Source organism: Conger conger, chromosome 16, assembly GCF_963514075.1.
Source record: "Conger conger chromosome 16, fConCon1.1, whole genome shotgun sequence".
In the NCBI taxonomy this organism is placed as follows: Eukaryota; Metazoa; Chordata; class Actinopteri; order Anguilliformes; family Congridae; genus Conger; species Conger conger.
In genome coordinates this window covers 10,935,860-10,953,600 of record NC_083775.1, presented here as the reverse complement: position 1 = coordinate 10,953,600, position 17,741 = coordinate 10,935,860, and the positions used below count along the sequence as shown (strand labels likewise).

The following is a 17,741-nucleotide window of genomic DNA, read 5'->3' as shown; positions in this document are numbered from 1 at the left end:
TGATTTAAGTCAAAGAAAACTCAGACAGCTGTTATATAATGAAGATCTTTGTATTTTAAGCTGAAATGTATTGGCCTCATCTTAACTAAGAATTTTGAGTGTGGATCTTTTCCTGAATGTACCGTAAATGGTGTTTTTAATATGAATACATTGATTTTTTAAAATTAAATTCAGTTATGTAGTTTACATAGTATATGACTGGGACCCACAAGGTCGATGGTTCTAATCCGGGTGTAGCCACAGTAAGATCCGCACAGCCGTTGGGCCCTTGAGCAAGGCCCTTAACCCTCCATTGCTCCAGGGGAGGATTGTCTCCTGCTTAGTCTAATCAACAGTACGTCGCTCTGGATAAGAGCTCTGCCAAATGCCAATAATGTAATGTAAAAGTGCATATATATGTTTTTTTGTTTTTTTTAAGAGTTTTGCTGGCATATGGCCATTGTTGTCAAAGACCGAATTTATCCATTTCATTTTTCAAAAGCTATTTATGCAATGTAATGTATGCTGATAGAAAAATAAATACCATATAATGCAATAACTGGACTTGTTGAATTTCTGTCCACAGTTGAATTTCAGTGTCCACCTGCTATGTTGTGTGGAGTCCTGCTGAATTAATTCCCAAATTCTTGTACAAACTGACACATGCTGAAGATGGCGATGGGCAAAATAGATGCGTACTAAAGATACATATGCATTTGTTTCAGAAGAAATCATTACTGATCATCACTTGTTGCTGAAAAAGAGAGAAGAAGGTAAGATTTTCTTACTTGAACACTGTCATAGCTCACTGATTTCTCAACTGATAGATATGTCTTCTATATTTGAATTCATATATACAGAGGGGTGCAAACATTTGGGCACCCCTGGTTTAAATGTCTGCTACAATTAATCGACATGATAGAAATGTAAATGGTACAAGGAGTTAAACATGATAACTTTCTGCCAATTTTAAAGCAAGATTGCTTTTTTTTTGTTGACTGTTTATAAATGATAAAAAAGGGCCCTGTGCAAAAGTTTGGGAACCCTTTTGGATTATTCTTTGTTACTTTTTGAAAAGATTACTCAGGCCAAGACCCAGGTGATTTACTTGTTAGGGCTTCAATGAGTCTGGTGAGTATAATTCCAGGGCTGAACTTTTTATTTTTAAATAACTCCATGCCTTCTAAAGTATCCAACTGCAGTGGCTGTTCTGTCAACAACCATGGGTTCCTCTAAACAGTTCTCCAAGGATTTCAGAATGATGATGGTTCATTTCCACCAAAAAAGGAGAAGGCTACAAAAACTCAGTATTACAAACTACTTATTTCCACCATCAGAAACATTATTATAAAATGGAAGATAAATGGAACAGTTGAAGTCAAGAAAGACCAAGAAAGATTTCAGATGGAGTAGCTCGAGACCTGGTGAGAAATGCTCAGAAGAACCCACACATCACTGCAAGAACTGCAAACAGAGCAGCAGACACAGGTCTGGCTACGAAACCAAAATTGAATGTTTTGGCCACTACCAAAGAAGATATGTTTGGTGAAAAAAGGGTGAAGCCTTTGTAGAGAAGAACACCTTGCCAAATGTTAAGCATGGAGGTGGATCCATTATGCTTTGGGGTTGTCTGGCAGCTGGGGGCACAGGAAATATTGTGCGAGTGGAAGGAACAATGGATTCCACCAAATATCAAGAAATTCTAGAGGCTAATATTCAAAGGTCAGTCCAGACATAGAAGTTGAAGAGCGGTTCGGTATTCCAGCCAGACAATGACCCAAAGCATACCTCAAAATTAACCATGAACTACCTCCAGGAAAGACAGATGAAGGTTTTGGAATGGCCACCACAGTCCCCAGACGTTAATATAATTGAATATGTGTGGAGAGATCTTGAACACGCCATACATGCAAGGAGGCCGAAGAATATTTCTGAGCTAGAGGTGTTCTGCCAGTACTAATGTGGAAAAATTCCAAAAGTGAGAATTGAAAGAATCTTAGCTGGCTACAGGAAGCATTTACAAGCTGTTATAGCTGCCCGAGGAGGAGTTATAAAGTACTAACTGACAGGGGTCCCAAACTTTTGCACAGGGCCCTTTTCCTTTTTTTATCATTTTGTAAAAAATGTAAATAAAACATAATCTTGCTTTAAAATTTGAAGAAATGTGTCGTTTAACATTGTATCATTTAGAAATTGAGTTTGCTTCTGTTAGACACTTAGATATTAATTGTAAAAGGCCTTTTTGACTGGGGTGCCCAAATTTCTGCATAGTACTGTTTGTGCACTTTGTATTTTTGCTTTAATGCTTTAATTGCTTTAATATTGGATCTGCAGGAATCCAGCTGTCACTCTTTGCGTACTGCATTTCATTTTAGCCATAAAGCTATAGCCAACAGTGCTAATTCACTTTTCCTTCTACAAACGGGTGGTAGACAATCCTTCCCTCATTTAGAGGCAGACATAATACATTACATTACATTTTATTTAGCCGATGTTTTTATCCAAAGCGGCATACAAAAAGTGCATACCAAGGTCATAGACCAAACTACAGAACAGGTCAGATAAGGTACAATTCCCATAGGCTCAGATGTAAAGCCATGAACATCAGTCTAGTACACAAGGTAGATCAGCCAAGTCTGTAAGTGAGGGGGTCAGGAACTATGATACTGAGACAAATACTTAAAATAAATGAAAGTACAAAATACAACAAGGGGGTAAAGATAGAGAAAGGTGAAAAACAAGTGACAATAGATGAGGGTTATTCCTGCAGAGGAGTCAAGGTACAGCGTCAGTCTTCAGATTGCGATGGAAAATGGGCAGCAAGGGAGCAGCTCTTATCGGAATGGGGAGGTCGTTCCACCACTGGGGAGCTAGGGTGGAGAAGGTCCGCATTCGAGACAAGCGAGAGCCATTCACGAGCCATTCATATATCATATAACAAGGATATATGTGATTAAAAAAAAAAATCTTAGAGTAAGGGTTTTATGAAGCGTACAGTTCATGAGGGAGTACAGTTTACCTAACCTTTGGGTACTTTTCTGCCACTTCTCATGGAATCCCAGTGTTTTGATTGGCTCCTGGTCTTGCTTTGATCTCTGTACTATGGAACCACATTCAGGCAAGGGACTTTCCATCGTCCTGCTCTATACATACTCCTCTCCATGGCTATACTCATTATACATATCCAAATCCTGGCTGGTCGGTTGATGGGGGCGACATCAACTCAGGAGATACGAGCGGTCGTTTGGCAGTCGGAAGGTTGCTGGTTCAATCTTCTCTGCCCTGGGTCTGTTCAGGTGTCCCTGGGCAAGACACCTAACCCCCAATTGCTCCTGACAAGCTGATTGGTACCTTGTTTGGCAACCTATCACCGTTGGTGCCTGTGTGTGTGTATGAATGGGCGAATGAGACGCATGAATTGTAAAGCGCTTTGGATAAAAAAAAACGCTATGCTATATAAATGCAGTCCACTTTGAACACTTCCCAACCCCTCTTTATTATTGATCCAAGTGCTGCAGCTACTTTTGAGTTTTAGTGGCTCTCCACCTGATATGCTCTCAGGGGCCATTTTTTTTGTTGACTCGTGAGAAATTATGGCCAATGAATAGAGTTTTAATTTGCCACAATACAATGATGACACGCACAGAAAACAAATGAAAAAAATCTAGAGCTTCACATCTTGTTTTTGACTTTATTAGAATTACGCGCTATCTCTTTCATTGTCACAATGCTACCAACAGCTGTGTAAATAATATGATCAATAAGCAACACAAAAGTCAGACACCATAGATTATTTTGTTATGTGGTTCAAATCTGGGTCATTCATTGCCAGTTGTAAGTTTAAAAAGGACATTGGAATACCTACTTTTATAGTACATAATGATTTTTTTCACTGTCTTTAGGATTTATTTTTCTGCATAGACTATGCAGAATCCTGTGTTAACATGAACTCTGAATCATGTCGACCTCTGGGCTCTGTGATACAGACAGGTGTGAACATGGTATTCAGGCTATCTCTGTGATATAGGTGTGATCGTGGTATTCATGTTGCCTCTTTGTGATACGGACAGGTATGAACATGGTATTCAGATTATCTCTTTGTGATACAAGTGTGATCATGGTATTTCTGTTGCCTCTGTGTGGTAATAGACGGGTGTGATCCAGACCTGGGTCAAATATGTAATTATTTTGGATTCAAATACTTTTCTGTGCACCATTGATCTTGCCTAGTGCAGTTGAGCAAGCCAAGAGGACCAGAAGAGTTTGCACTTTCTGGGAGTATTGCATAGGTTCCAATAACCAGACAAGCTCAGTAAAGTGTAGAGAAGTATTTGAATTCCAAACAATTCCGTATTTGACCCAGGTCTGGTGTGATGGCGGTATTCATGTATTCTGGGATAGTCATTCTTGATGAAGGTGTTCATGTGGGCATCTTTGGTCTGTGAGACAGACAATGACTCTTTTCTGTAGCTAGGCGAGGTTGCGTAGTGGTGGTGTGTGGTATAGCAACACTGCTCGTCTCCTTTTACACACTGCATTCTGGGCAGCCGGGGGAGGGGAGGGGGGGTTGGGGGAGCAGCAGGAGCATGTGAGTGAGGGAGAGAGGGGGGAGGTGTGGGGGAGAGAGGAGGAGAGGGAGAGAGGGGGAGGGAGAGCAGGAGACACAGAGAGAGGGGGAGGGAGAGAAGGAGAGGGGGAGGAATAGCAGAACTAGGAGGAGCCCTAAGAGTCTGTTTGCGTCAGGTTTTCCCACCCTCTCTGTTTCCCTCTTTAATAACGGTCTTCACTCTTTCCTCTCTCACTCTCACAAAGGCAGAGGTGCGCAGGTGTTTAATTTAAGTTAAATATAAAGAAAAAGAACACAGGCTGTGGCATATAGACTGTGCATGTTGCGGTTTGTATGTAATAAAGTGAGTTTATAGTTTATAAAAAGCCATTTTCACGATCGCTTTCAAAATCGCTTTTTGCCTTTTCAAAATGGCCGCCAGTTTCCTTGAGTAAAACGTTTGCGGAAAAGGGTAAGTCATTTTAAGTTAAATACGTGTCTGTCATCCCATCTAAAACTATACTTTCATTTTGGCACAGTCTTTATTTTTACATATTGTTTGTCCAAGGCTGTGAAGGTGTGTACTGTGTGTCAGATCTGATCCCTGCCATTTGACATCGTCTTGTTCTGTCTGGCCTCATCCATGTTCTCTCGTATCTCTTATTCTGGTCTGCCAGTATGTGCATGTGTGTCTGAGGCTGAATGTTCCAGACTGCAGTCCCTCATGACTGGCTCTGTGGCTGGATTTGAGTGGGATTTCAGAGATTTCTTTCTGTTAGAGGCCTGGCAGGGTACAGCAGCAGTGTATAATGGTGACATCCTGGTGCCAGTGCCTGTACCATGATACCCAGTAAATGGCATTATACTCATATTAGAAAATTAAGCAGGGAATCTCACATTACCATTGATACCAGTTATAGGAACATGAGGTGGTGGTTTGTCAGCTGAGAAGTAGCTGTTAGAGACAGTTATAGTACAGAAATACTAGAGACTACCCACTGACCCCAGAGATATAGACCATGGTCCTCCTCTGTTCTTCAGTTAAAGATAAAGCAGTCAGCTGGAACAGTGTACATGTTAAATTGAAGACAGGATGTTATGCTGAAGCGGTATAGCACAAAATAGCAGGCAAGGCTCAGAGAGAGAGTGACTAGGCGAGGTTGTGTAGTGGTGGCGTGTGGTATTGCAACGTGTCAGTCTCCTTTTACATACCGCATGCCGGGCAGCTGGGGTGGGGGAGGGGGCACATGGGAGCGGGGAGAGAGTGGGGGAGGGGAGAGAGTGGGGGAGGGGGACTAACAGAAAGAGGAAGAGCTTTCTGTTCCTGCTTCTGCTCCTCTCCTCCATTTTGTTCGTGTTAAAGACCTGTGTTCCTGAACAGGAAATGGAAGAGTGATCATATTATTAATGCGGGCCTCTAAAACAAATTCAATTTTTTTACTTGTTACATCTCTAGTGACAAACATTAACAACCTGTTAATGTACAAGACTGCACCTTTAGTGATCACATTGCAGTAACATTGCCATGGCAGGCATGAAAATGTAGCTGTAATTCTAGTGTACCATTGGCGGCTTCTTGTGGAGGAGGTAACGTATCACAAACTAATTCTGAATGCTCTTCTTTATACAGAGCACAACCTAACTGCAGTACTACCAGCCTTCCTCTTTACCGCACATAATACCTTTTTTGTTGTTGTTCCAGGGTTTTAATTGGCAACAATACAACTATGACATCCGCAGACAACAAATCAAATGCATTATCTATTTAAAAAACTCTCTAGAGCTTCACATCTTGTTTTTGACATTTCATTCAAATTAAGTACGTACTCTCTTTTTGAATCTCACAATGCTACCAACGGCTGTGTAAACATTATGATCGGTGAACTTCACAAATATGACACCTAAGATCATTGGCTGAAATTAATGGGAGTAATTATTTTGCTGTGGTTCAAATCTAGGTCATCGCCAGTTGTAATCTAAAAAAAAAAAAAACCTTGGGATATCTACGTTTATATAGGACAACATATTTTTTTCCTGTGCTTTGCCTCTCTGCATTACCACAACCTCTGATTCATATAGACCTGTTGGCTCTGTGACACAGACTGTGACTCTTTTCAGTCATAACTAGAGACACACATGCAACAGAAAACATGCAGAAATTTAAATTCACACTTAGAAGTCAGGGATATAGCTGTGCTCTGTCGAGTATTATAGCAAGCACTGTAACTAGGCGAGGTTGCGTAGTGGTGGTGTGTGGTATAGCAACACTGCCCGTCTCCTTTTACACACTGCATTCTGGGCAGCCGGGGGAGGGGAGGGGGGGTTGGGGGAGCAGCAGGCGCATGTGAGCGAGGGAGAGAGGGGGGAGGTGTGAGGGAGAGAGGAGGAGAGGGAGAGAGGGGGAGGGAGAGCAGGAGACACTGAGAGGGGGAGGGAGAGGAGGCGAGGGAGAGAGGGGGAGGAATAGCAGAACTAGGAGGAGCTTAAGAGTCTGTTTGCGTCAGGTCTTCCCACCCTCTCCGTTTCCCTCTTTATTAACGGTCTTCACTCTTTCCTCTCTCACTCTCACAAAGGCAGAGGCGCGCAGGTGTTTAAATTCAGTTAAAAGAACACGGGCTGTGGCATATAGGCCGTGCGTGTTGCGGTTTATATGTAATAAAGCGAGATTATAAAAAGTCATTTTCACAATCGCTTTCAAAATCGCTTTCTGCCTTTTCAAAATGGCCGCCAGTTCTCTGGAGTAGAACGTTTGCGGAAAAGGGTAAGTCATTTAAAGTAATTAAATATCTGTCTGTCACCCCATCTGAAACAATGTTTTTATTTCTGTGTCTTTATTTTTACATATTGTTTGTCCAAGGCTGTGAAGGTGTGTGCTGTGTTTCGATGCGGGTTGACAGTGTTTCACTTGTTGGGGTCTTGATTACATTTTATTTTGCATTCAGAAAGGAATCCTTTTATGAACTGCCTTTTGCTGGAAATGATCTTTTGTTGTCAGTATGTCTCTAACTTTCTCTGTGTTTGCCTTCCGCCATCTTTCTGATCAGATCTGATCAGTGCTGTCTGACTTCGTCTGGCTCTGTCTGGCCACATCCATGTTCTCTAGTATCTGTTATTCTGGTCTGCCAGTCTGTGCACGTGTGTCTGAGGCTGAATGTTCCAGACTATAGTCCCACATGACTGGCTCTGTGGCTGGATTTGAGCGGGATTTGAGCGATTTCTTTCTGGCAGAGGCCTGGCAGGGTACAGCAGCAGTGTATAATGGTGGCATCCTGGTGCCAGTGCCTATACCATGATACCCAGTAAACGGCATTAAATCTCACATTATTATTGATACCAGTTATATGAACATAGTTTAGACCATGTATGATTGACATACAGTTTCAACAGCACAGTTAAGTACATTAATAAATACACATTTTCGGTAACACGTAAGGTGGTGGTTTGTCAGTTGAGAAGTACATTAGCTGTTAGAGACAATTATAGACAATTATAGTACAGAAATACCAGTGACTACCCGCTGAACTCAGAGATATAGACCATGATTCTCCTCTGTTCTTCAGTTAAAGAAAAAGCAGTCAGCTGGAACAGTGTACATGTTAAATTGAAGACAGGATGTTATGCTGAAGCTGTATAGCACAAAATAACAGGCAAGGCTCAGAGAGAGAGTGACTAGGCGAGGTTGTGTAGTGGTGGCGTGTGGTATTGCAACGTGTCAGTCTCCTTTTACATACCGCATGCCGGGCAGCTGGGGTGGGGGAGGGGGCACATGGGAGCGGGGAGAGAGTGGGGGAGGGGGACTAACAGAAAGAGGAAGAGCTTTCTGTTCCTGCTTGTGCTCTTCTCCTCCATTTTGTTCGTGTTAAAGACCTGTGTTCCTGAACAGGAAATGGTAGAGTGATCATTATTATTATGGCTCCCATCAAATTTAAAACTTTGGTGCTCGCATACCAGGCAGTTAAGGGATCAGCCCCTATATATATTCAATCACTTATCAAGACCTATACACCAACAAGACCCCTCCGTTCTGCCACTTTGTGCCGTCTGGCGCCTCCCCCTCGCCACACCTGCACTTCACGCTCACGACTGCTGTCTGTCCTGGTCCCACGGTAGTGGAATGACCTCCCAGTGGATGTCAGAACGGCAGAGTCTCTGACCTCCTTCAAGCGCAGACTGAAGACTCATCTCTTCAGGCTTCACCATTCCCTCCCTAACTCACCACCATGATTAGCCTTATATATGCCATAGACTGTAATGGCACTTATGTATAGATTGTATAGATATTGTTACTTGTATAGATATTGTTGTTTTTTTTGTATTAGCTATTGTATTGTTGTACTCAGGGTATTCTAGCTGTCAACTGTGGTATGCTAGTTTGGAAGTTGATTGTATTCTTCAAGGGTTCTGATTATCTGTATGTTTACACGAGGACTCGGAACTGTACTGTCCTCTCAGGTCCTCTTCACACTTGTACCTGTGTTTGATCTGCACTTTGTTGCACGTCGCTCTGGATAAGAGCGTCTGCTAAATGCCATGTAGTGTAATGTAATGTAATAATTAATGCGGGCCTCTAAAACAAATGAGATTTTTTACTTGGTGCATCTCCAGAGACAAACATTAACAACCTGTTAATGTACAAGACTGCACCTTTAGTGATCACATACTAAAAACATTGCCATGGCAGGCATGAAAATGTAGCTGCCATTGGCGGCTTCTTGTGGAGGAGGTAACGTATCACAAACTAATTCTGAATGCACTTCTTTATACAGAGGACAGCCTAACTGTAGTACTACGAAACTTGTTTTTCACCGCACACATAAAACTTTTTTTATGTCTCCGCAACAGCCGTGGCCGGAGGCATTATGTCTTTGGGCTGTCAGTCCGTTCGCTGTCCGTCTGTCCCATTCTCGTGAACGCGATATCTCAGGAATGCTGTGAGGGACTTTCTTCAAATTTGGCACAAATGTCCAATTGGACTGAAGGATGAACTGATTAGATTTTGGCGGTGAACAGTCAAGGTCACTGTGACCTCATGACCGTCCCATCATCATGAATGCGATATCTCAGGAACGCCTTGAGAGAATTTCTTCAAATGCGGCAAAACGTGCACTTGGACTCCAGGATGAACTGATTAGGATTTGGTGATCAAAGGTCTAGATCGCTGTGACCTTACAAAATATGTTTTTGGCCATAACTCAATAATTAATATGCTAATTATGACAAAATTGCATAAATGTCTAATAGAATAAAATGATGAAGTGATGACATTTTATATCCAAAAGGTCAAAGTTCAACTTCACTGTGACAAAATGTTTTGCTTACCACTGTACCTGAGAAAACGATCTCGGGTTATTTTGTTTGTTGATTGGCAATGTAATCATTAGTTGATATTTTAGAGTTAGTATCAAACACTTTTTGTTTGAATATTCTTAGATTGTTGTTGGTTTGACAGAAAAAAATGATGGTGCGAATAAAATAAATTCATACAATGTTGTTTAAACGTGTGCAATCTTATTAAAAAATGTAAATAATCAAATATTTTTCTTGGTATTATCATTCCACTACTTTGCCATTAACTAAATATTCAGGTTGTAATGCGAAAAAATATTGTATTCAACATTTAATGTTGTTTACATTACAGGTAACACCAATGACAAAGACACGGCACATGAATTCTTAAATGAAATGCATACAAATAATAAAAATAAATTAAGCTCTACTTGTTGTGGATTCATCAAGTTTAGAAGTTAGTTATTACTGGACAGGCAGGGATGTAAACTGCAACTTGACTGGTTGGCGGAGGCATACAACCGTATGGTGGTTATTTCGCTCTAGTTTTTTTTTTGATGTTCCAGAGTTTTCATTGGACACAATACAATGATGACGTGCAGAAAACAAATCAAATGCAGTATCTTTAAAAAAAAGAAGAAGCTATCTAGAGCTTTACATGTTCTTTTTGACATTTCATTCAAATTAAATGCCTTCACTTTGAATCTTTCAATGCTACCAACAGCTGTGTAAATATTATGATCAATAAACATCACACAAATGTTAGACACCAAAGATGATTGGCTGAAAAGAAAGAGAGTAATTATATTTTTGTGGTTCAAGTTTGGGTCATTGCCTGTTGTAATCTTTAAAAACAACAATGTTTTTAAATGTATTTTTTCTTGTATTTTGGCTCTTTTTCTGCATTAATGCGACCTCAGTTTCATATAGGCATCTTCGCTCTGTGATGAAGACAGAGACTCTTTCCAGTCGTAACTAGAAACACACATGCAACAGAAATCATGCAGACATTAAAATTCACACTTAGAAGTCAGGGATGTATCATTGCTCTGTCGAGTATTATAGCAAGCACTGTAACTAGGCGAGGTTGCGTAGTGGTGGTGTGTGGTATAGCAACACTGCCCGTCTCCTTTTACACTGCATTCTGGGCAGCCGGGGGAGGGGAGGGGGGGTTGGGGGAGCAGCAGGCGCATGTGAGCGAGGGAGAGAGGGGTGAGGGAGAGAGGAGGAGAGGGAGAGAGGGGGAGGAATAGCAGAACTAGGAGGAGCTTAAGAGTCTGTTTGCGTCAGTTTTTCCCACCCTCTCCGTTTCCCTCTTTATTAACGGTCTTCACTCTTTCCTCTCTCACTCTCACAAAGGCAGAGGCGCGCAGGTGTTTAAATTCAGTTAAAAGAACACGGGCTGTGGCATATAGGCCGTGCGTGTTGCGGTTTATATGTAATAAAGCGAGATTATAAAAAGTCATTTTCGCAATCGTTTTCAAAATCGCTTTCTGCCTTTTCAAAATGGCCGCCAGTTCTCTGGAGTAGAACATTTGCGGAAAAGGGTAAGTCATTTAAAGTAATTAAATATCTGTCTGTCACCCCATCTGAAACAATGTTTTTATTTCTGTGTCTTTATTTTTACATATTGTTTGTCCAAGACTGTGAAGGTGTGTGCTGTGTTTCGATGCGGGTTGACAGTGTTTCACTTGTTGGGGTCTTGATTACATTTTATTTTGCATTCAGAAAGGAATCTTTTTGCTGGAAATGATCTTTTGTTGTCAGTATGTCTCTGTAACTTTCTCTGTGTTTGCCTTCCGCCATCTTTCTGATCAGTTCTGATCAGTGCTGTCTGACTTCGTCTGGCTCTGTCTGGCCACATCCATGTTCTCTAGTATCTGTTATTCTGGTCTGCCAGTCTGTGCACGTGTGTCTGAGGCTGAATGTTCCAGACTATAGTCCCACATGACTGGCTCTGTGGCTGGATTTGAGCGATTTCTTTCTGTTAGAGGCCTGGCAGGGTACAGCAGCAGTGTATAATGGTGGCATCCTGGTGCCAGTGCCTATACCATGATACCCAGTAAACGGCATTAAATCTCACATTATTATTGATACCAGTTATATGAACATGGTTTAGACCATGTATGATTGACATACAGTTTCAACAGCACAGTTAAGTACATTAATAAATACACATTTTCTGTAACGCGTAAGGTGGTGGTTTGTCAGTTGAGAAATAGCTGTCAGAGACAATTATAGTACAGAAATACCAGTGACTACCCGCTGAACCCAGAGATATAGACCATGATTCTCCTCTGTTCTTCAGTTAAAGAAAAAGCAGTCAGCTGGAACAGTGTACATGTTAAATTGAAGACAGGATGTTATGCTGAAGCTGTATAGCACAAAATAGCAGGCGAGGCTCAGAGAGAGAGTGACTAGGCGAGGTTGTGTAGTGGTGGCGTGTGGTATTGCAACGTGTCAGTCTCCTTTTACATACCGCATGCCAGGCAGCTGGGGTGGGGGAGGGGGCACATGGGAGCAGGGATAGAGTGGGGGAGGGGGACTAACAGAAAGAGGAAGAGCTTTCTGTTCCTGCTTCTGCTCCTCTCCTCCATTTCCCTTGTTTTTTTAGTCTTCTCTCATCTGTACTCAACAGCAAGAAGTCACAGGCTTAAAGAAGCAATAACATACAGTATACCTCAATACAACATAGCTTAACCTTTAATACAGCTCTGACTTAAATGTATAATTGTTAAGTTACACAAATTCCTTTTTGAATAATAGATGTAGGAGCGGTCATTATGATACAATTATTGTCAATTGTTTCTAATTGTGTTTTATTAGTTCCACTTTGATCTTACTGTTCTAGAGGTTTCTTGTAGTGGGCAGAAATTCTGGCAACCATTTTGTTAACTTAGCCATCAGTCATTGTTTAATGCCTTTGTGGCTCAGGCAGTAAGAGCAGTTGTCTGGCAGTCGGAGGGTTGCCGGTTTGATCCCCCACCCGGGCTGTGTCAAAGTGTCCCTGAGCAAAACACCTAACCCCCATTTGCTCCTGACCTGAGCTGGTCGGTGCCTTGCATGGCAGCCAATCGCCGTTGGTGTGTGAGCGTGTGTATGAATGGGTGAATGAGAGGCATCAATTGTACAGCGCTTTGGATAAAGGCGCTATATAAATGCCAACCATTTACCATTTACCTTTGTAAAATGGCTGCCAGAGGCTTTGCATAACCTTTGATTCTAGTACGCTTATCTGCCTAAATATGTGCAAAGAGGTAAGTATTTTTAAAAGGATGATTTAAATATTTACTTTTTCTGTATTAACCCTTTCAGTCCCAAGCCCAATATGAAGAGGATCCACCCAAATCCCGTGGGCTTTTTGCTTTGATTGAAAAAGTTGAGAAAATGTAGTCGGGTTTTAGCGGCTCAGAACAATAAAGCAGTCATTTTGATTGGTTGAAAAGGTTAAAAGGGGTTAAAAAGGCTATGTCCAAGGCTGTTAAGGTGTGGCTGGTTGAAATGTTTACGCTTCTTTGATATTTAATAACAGTCTTGCCATCAAAGAACGACGGAGTAAAATGTATTTGAATAAGTAGTCTCATATCTTTTGGAGTTTGTGTCTGCTCGTAAACTTTTGAGGGGGTGCATGCCTCCATGTTTCTCATTGTCATGTGAAACTCTATGTTTTGGGTATTCTTTGTGTTTGTCTTGCTGGGACGATGATATCTTTGCTGTCATTGTATGTTTTCAACCTGGACTGCTAGATGTTCCAGCATCTTTGTTCATTTAGACGACTGACCATTGTCGATATCCAAGTTCCCGTTAGTCGTGAACTTTCTTTTAATTAGGAAATTTACCTTGCCACTGTCACATTTGGCTTGCTCCTGGGGGTCTGTAAAATGAACAGAATTGTTTTGCAAAGATGTCAGTGAGTATATTTCAGTGTGCATGCCATGTGTGAAACTGCAATTCTGCAGTGGATTTTGGGTAATGTAGTTGTCGTGAGCTGCATGTGTTCCAGTAGGAGTATATCAGGACTGTTTCACATCACTACATCAGTTTAAGTTTATCTGTATCAAACTTTGTTTGGGCAGTGTGTCTCTCATTGAACCACCTCATCAATAGCTTAACAGTTCTTCCACCTGCACAATATTAAGATTTAAGAGAAGTCCTCGATTTGGAAGCCGTTTTGGGAGGCTTTCTTCCTTTAATATTGGCACTGCTGTTCTGACCACTCCGGTCTCCCCCATTCAGGTTAGGCTACTTGGGGGAGCATTAACAGGACTACATGGGCATCGTGCTCAGTCAACCTACCCTGTATATTTAAAGGTTAATGCTTTTACCATACAGAGGCTGCTGTTATACAGAATCTCCTGACATCTTGTTCAGTGTGCAGTAGTGCAGCTTTGGCCCCGACGAAACCAGACATAAGGTCGGCAGAGCTTGAGAAATGAAGAGGATCGCTCTCGACTGTAATGAGGAGAACCTTTGTACCCAGTCCTTAGTATTCGGAAGGTGCTAAAGGTTACTTCCCAGTTTCCAAGAAGGACTAAACCTTATTTGAGACATTTTGCTTTTGGCGAAAACTGACTCCCTGGTTATGGGTATGCACTTTGTTTCACGTCGTTCTGGAGAAGAGCGTCTGCCAAATGCCTATAAAGTAATGTAGAAAATGTAATGGTGCCACATGGCTTACAGTGGTTCTGACCTTTATAGAGGTCATTTTTGGATCAGTGTAAAAGATTGATCATATGCTATTGAATGGCTTTATTGCTGAAACATGCTGTGTTTGTTATTTCTCTGAAACATAATTACTCCCAATCTTAACATCACAGGTCTATGGACCCACTCTGGGACATGAAAGGGTCGTACTGAAAGTTTGTAGTACAGCTGACGTGTCAAAGAGGTTTATGCTTAATGTGCAGAAGAATTCACAGCATGGACAATTCTGCTAGCTGCAATATCTATTGTATAACTGGGTGTTAAACCACAGCAGCATTTAATAAGGCACATATAACCCCTGTATGTTTGGCTGTAGGTGGTGCTGGCTGATAAAACGTATAAAATCCTTTGACTTATGTTTTTTCATTAGCATTAGTATGATCAGCCAATCAGAATTCTTATTTCTGTTGATGCTAGAATACCAGCACAGTTTAAAGTTTTTGTTTTAATGTACGTTCTTTCTGATCGCACGATCCATGCATGTAACCACAGTAAACCGTGTTTGCGTATATAAATTCCACATTCCAGCTGAATCACGAGCCATCTCGTTTCATGCAAACGACAGGGAAAACTGGTGGCAGATGTGAAAATTGATTTTTTGGTTTTTGTATGGGAGTGCCATTTTCCTGTCAAAGCTGGATGATTCGTGAATGGCATATCATATCCTACAGAAAGGACAAAGGGCGTTTAAGATGGTCTTTTGGCATGTTTGATTGTCTTGTATGTGCTGAATATGTACTGGGGATTTTGTACAGTATTCATACTTATTGGTGCATTTGTTTTGTTGGGATCGATGAGGAAAGGGGTATTTTATTCATCTTAAACCTGAAATTGCCTTTGTCTATAGTTGCAATTGTCTCTACAGAAAACTCAGACTTAAGGCAGAGGTAACTTCACGTTTTTGACGTGAGTGGTAGCTATAACTGCAATGTTTTTTTTCCCCAAGTCTCCTTTTCTCCACATTTCCCCCCTTTTCTAATTTTCTCCGGTATCCAACCCACAACACTAATCACAGGCACTGTGCAATCAGGCACAAGTAATCAGGTTAACGATAGCTCATCCTGACACCCACTGAGGTTTTCCAGTAGCCCTGGTTCATTAGATCTCTGTTCTCTCTCTTCTCTCTTTGCCAATCTCTGCTTCTAGGGCCTGATTGAGCACCTATGGCCCAGACTTCCTATATGTACTCTCTGTTAGAGTTGCATTAACCCCCCCCAACCAGCAATCTTCTAGCCACTGGTGTGATGCTCACTGCCGATATTCTGATAGACAACTGCCAAGAACACTTTCACTTCCGTATCCACTTCACTTCACTTCACTTAAATGGTAAATGGTTGGCATTTATATAGCGCCTTTATCCAAAGCGCTGTACAATTGATGCTTCTCATTCACCCATTCATACACACACTCACACACTGACACACTGACGGCAATTGGCTGCCATGCAAGGCACCGACCAGTTTGTCAGGAGCATTTCTAGGGGTTAGGTGTCTTGCTCAGGGACACTTCGACACAGCCCGTGCGGGGGATCGAACCGGCAACCCTCCGACTGCCAGATGACTGCTTTTACTGCCTGAGCCATGTCGCCCACTTTTAGGACATACTGGTGTAGAATGCCCTGGTTAAGCGCAAATCGTTGCATGAGTACTAAGCTTACGTGTTCGGCTAGGTGTTATGATTTTGACACCTGTGTTACTTCACTCTTAATTCGTCGTTGATAAAGGTATCAAACTTGCATTTAAACTGATCATTGGCCTAATTTTCATTTCATTATTAACAAGTGCACCAATGATCTTCATAATCCACTGGCAATACTTCTTTCTGCACATCATGTTGGGGTTTTAAACGTTAATCAGCAATGCCCTTACCTAAAAAATGCACTGCTATGTTATCTACCATGTCAGGTTTCAGCACAAAGGGCAATCAAGTCCGTCTCACCAAACCTGTGCTTCAAAATCATTGAAATGACAAGATCTTTGCAATGACTACTCTCCAAGTCTGAGTGTGGATAACAAAGAGTTCATGTATGTACAATTCTGCTACGAAAACTGCTATACTTTAAGTCACATTATTTGGGAATCATTCTTTGACATGTCAGGTTATCACACATCTGCTCTTGTGGCCAAAAATGAAGACCTGCTCACAACATCAACGCTCAGCACAACACCAACTTCTTCAACACTGTCATTCATCAGTGATATGGACAAACTATATAGCCTCATGTGCTTAAACTAATTTAATAATGCCAGCATTTGATGCACTGTAGATGGCACTTTAATTAATTAATTTACTTTTATTTTATCTACAAATAGTAATAATAAAAAAATATATATATACTGGTGTTGACAGCGTTGAGTTACTTTGGCTTGAGAGATATATCACTCCATACCCCCAACTTCCTGGTGAGAAGGAGCGGAAAGGAACAAATGCTGCAGGTTCAGCCGTGTGGTGCGGGAGCAGAGACCGAAGAGGAGAGGAAGCAGCGCCAACAGAGGAAGCACATTGTCTAAAGAACATGAACAACTTCCTCTTTGAGCCTGATACAGCGAGCTGAAACAGGAAAAGCCAAGCTTTCTGATATAAATTGTTGTGCCGTACAGTCATACCGGTCTTGCTTCACCTTATCAAAAACATTTTGTTTACCCCTGCAGAAGAGCTTATGTAATGACATGGCCTATCTGGAAAAGTAATGGCCGGATTGGCATGACATTTGCTGGGCACATTCAAGTTCCCAAGAGGAAGACATTTCTTGATTTTGAGGACCCCCATGACTTTACTCTAGCGCCACCATCAGGCCAAACATATCTTGAAAAGTAGTGACTGGATGGCCAAGTCATTTGCTGCACAAACTTGTGTGGTGAGGGGAGATTGTTGTGCCTTGCCTGAAGTCTGCACTCGACTGAGCATATTCTTTGTAGTTTCAATCTTAATTGGTGCTGTATTTTCTTTTCAGGTTCTTTGAAACTGTCAATAGTTTTTTTTTTTTTAAACCAGCAGTGACCACATAGCATTTATATCATGGAAACATCTTCATGAAATCAATGAAAATGGAAGCCATTGTGAAAGTACATTATGCAATTATACTAAGGGGTAGAGTAAAATTGTTCTTATGTTTTTGAAAATCTACCAGTGCAGGGATTCGCAAACCTTATGAGAGAGACCCTTATGTAGCCTATATAGGTTTTTCCCCCAAATGTACACTCACAGAGTACTTTATTAGGTAGAC

At 41.5% G+C, this 17,741-nt stretch overlaps 1 protein-coding gene across 2 annotated transcripts in view; it reads left to right on the top strand.

The window, feature by feature from the left end:
• The first annotated feature begins 6,987 nt into the window (after nucleotides 1-6,987).
• The window catches only part of LOC133114610 (activating transcription factor 7-interacting protein 1-like), a 49,679-nt gene continuing 38,925 nt past the window's right edge, over nucleotides 6,988-17,741 (top strand). The window contains exon 1 of one of the 2 annotated variants that reach the window (XM_061224140.1): nucleotides 6,988-7,286. The gene's annotated coding sequence lies outside the window, so the exon portion shown is untranslated. Of the gene's footprint in view, nucleotides 7,287-11,078; nucleotides 11,359-17,741 lie in introns of those variants that run through there. The other variant, XM_061224141.1, reaches the window with a different exon arrangement.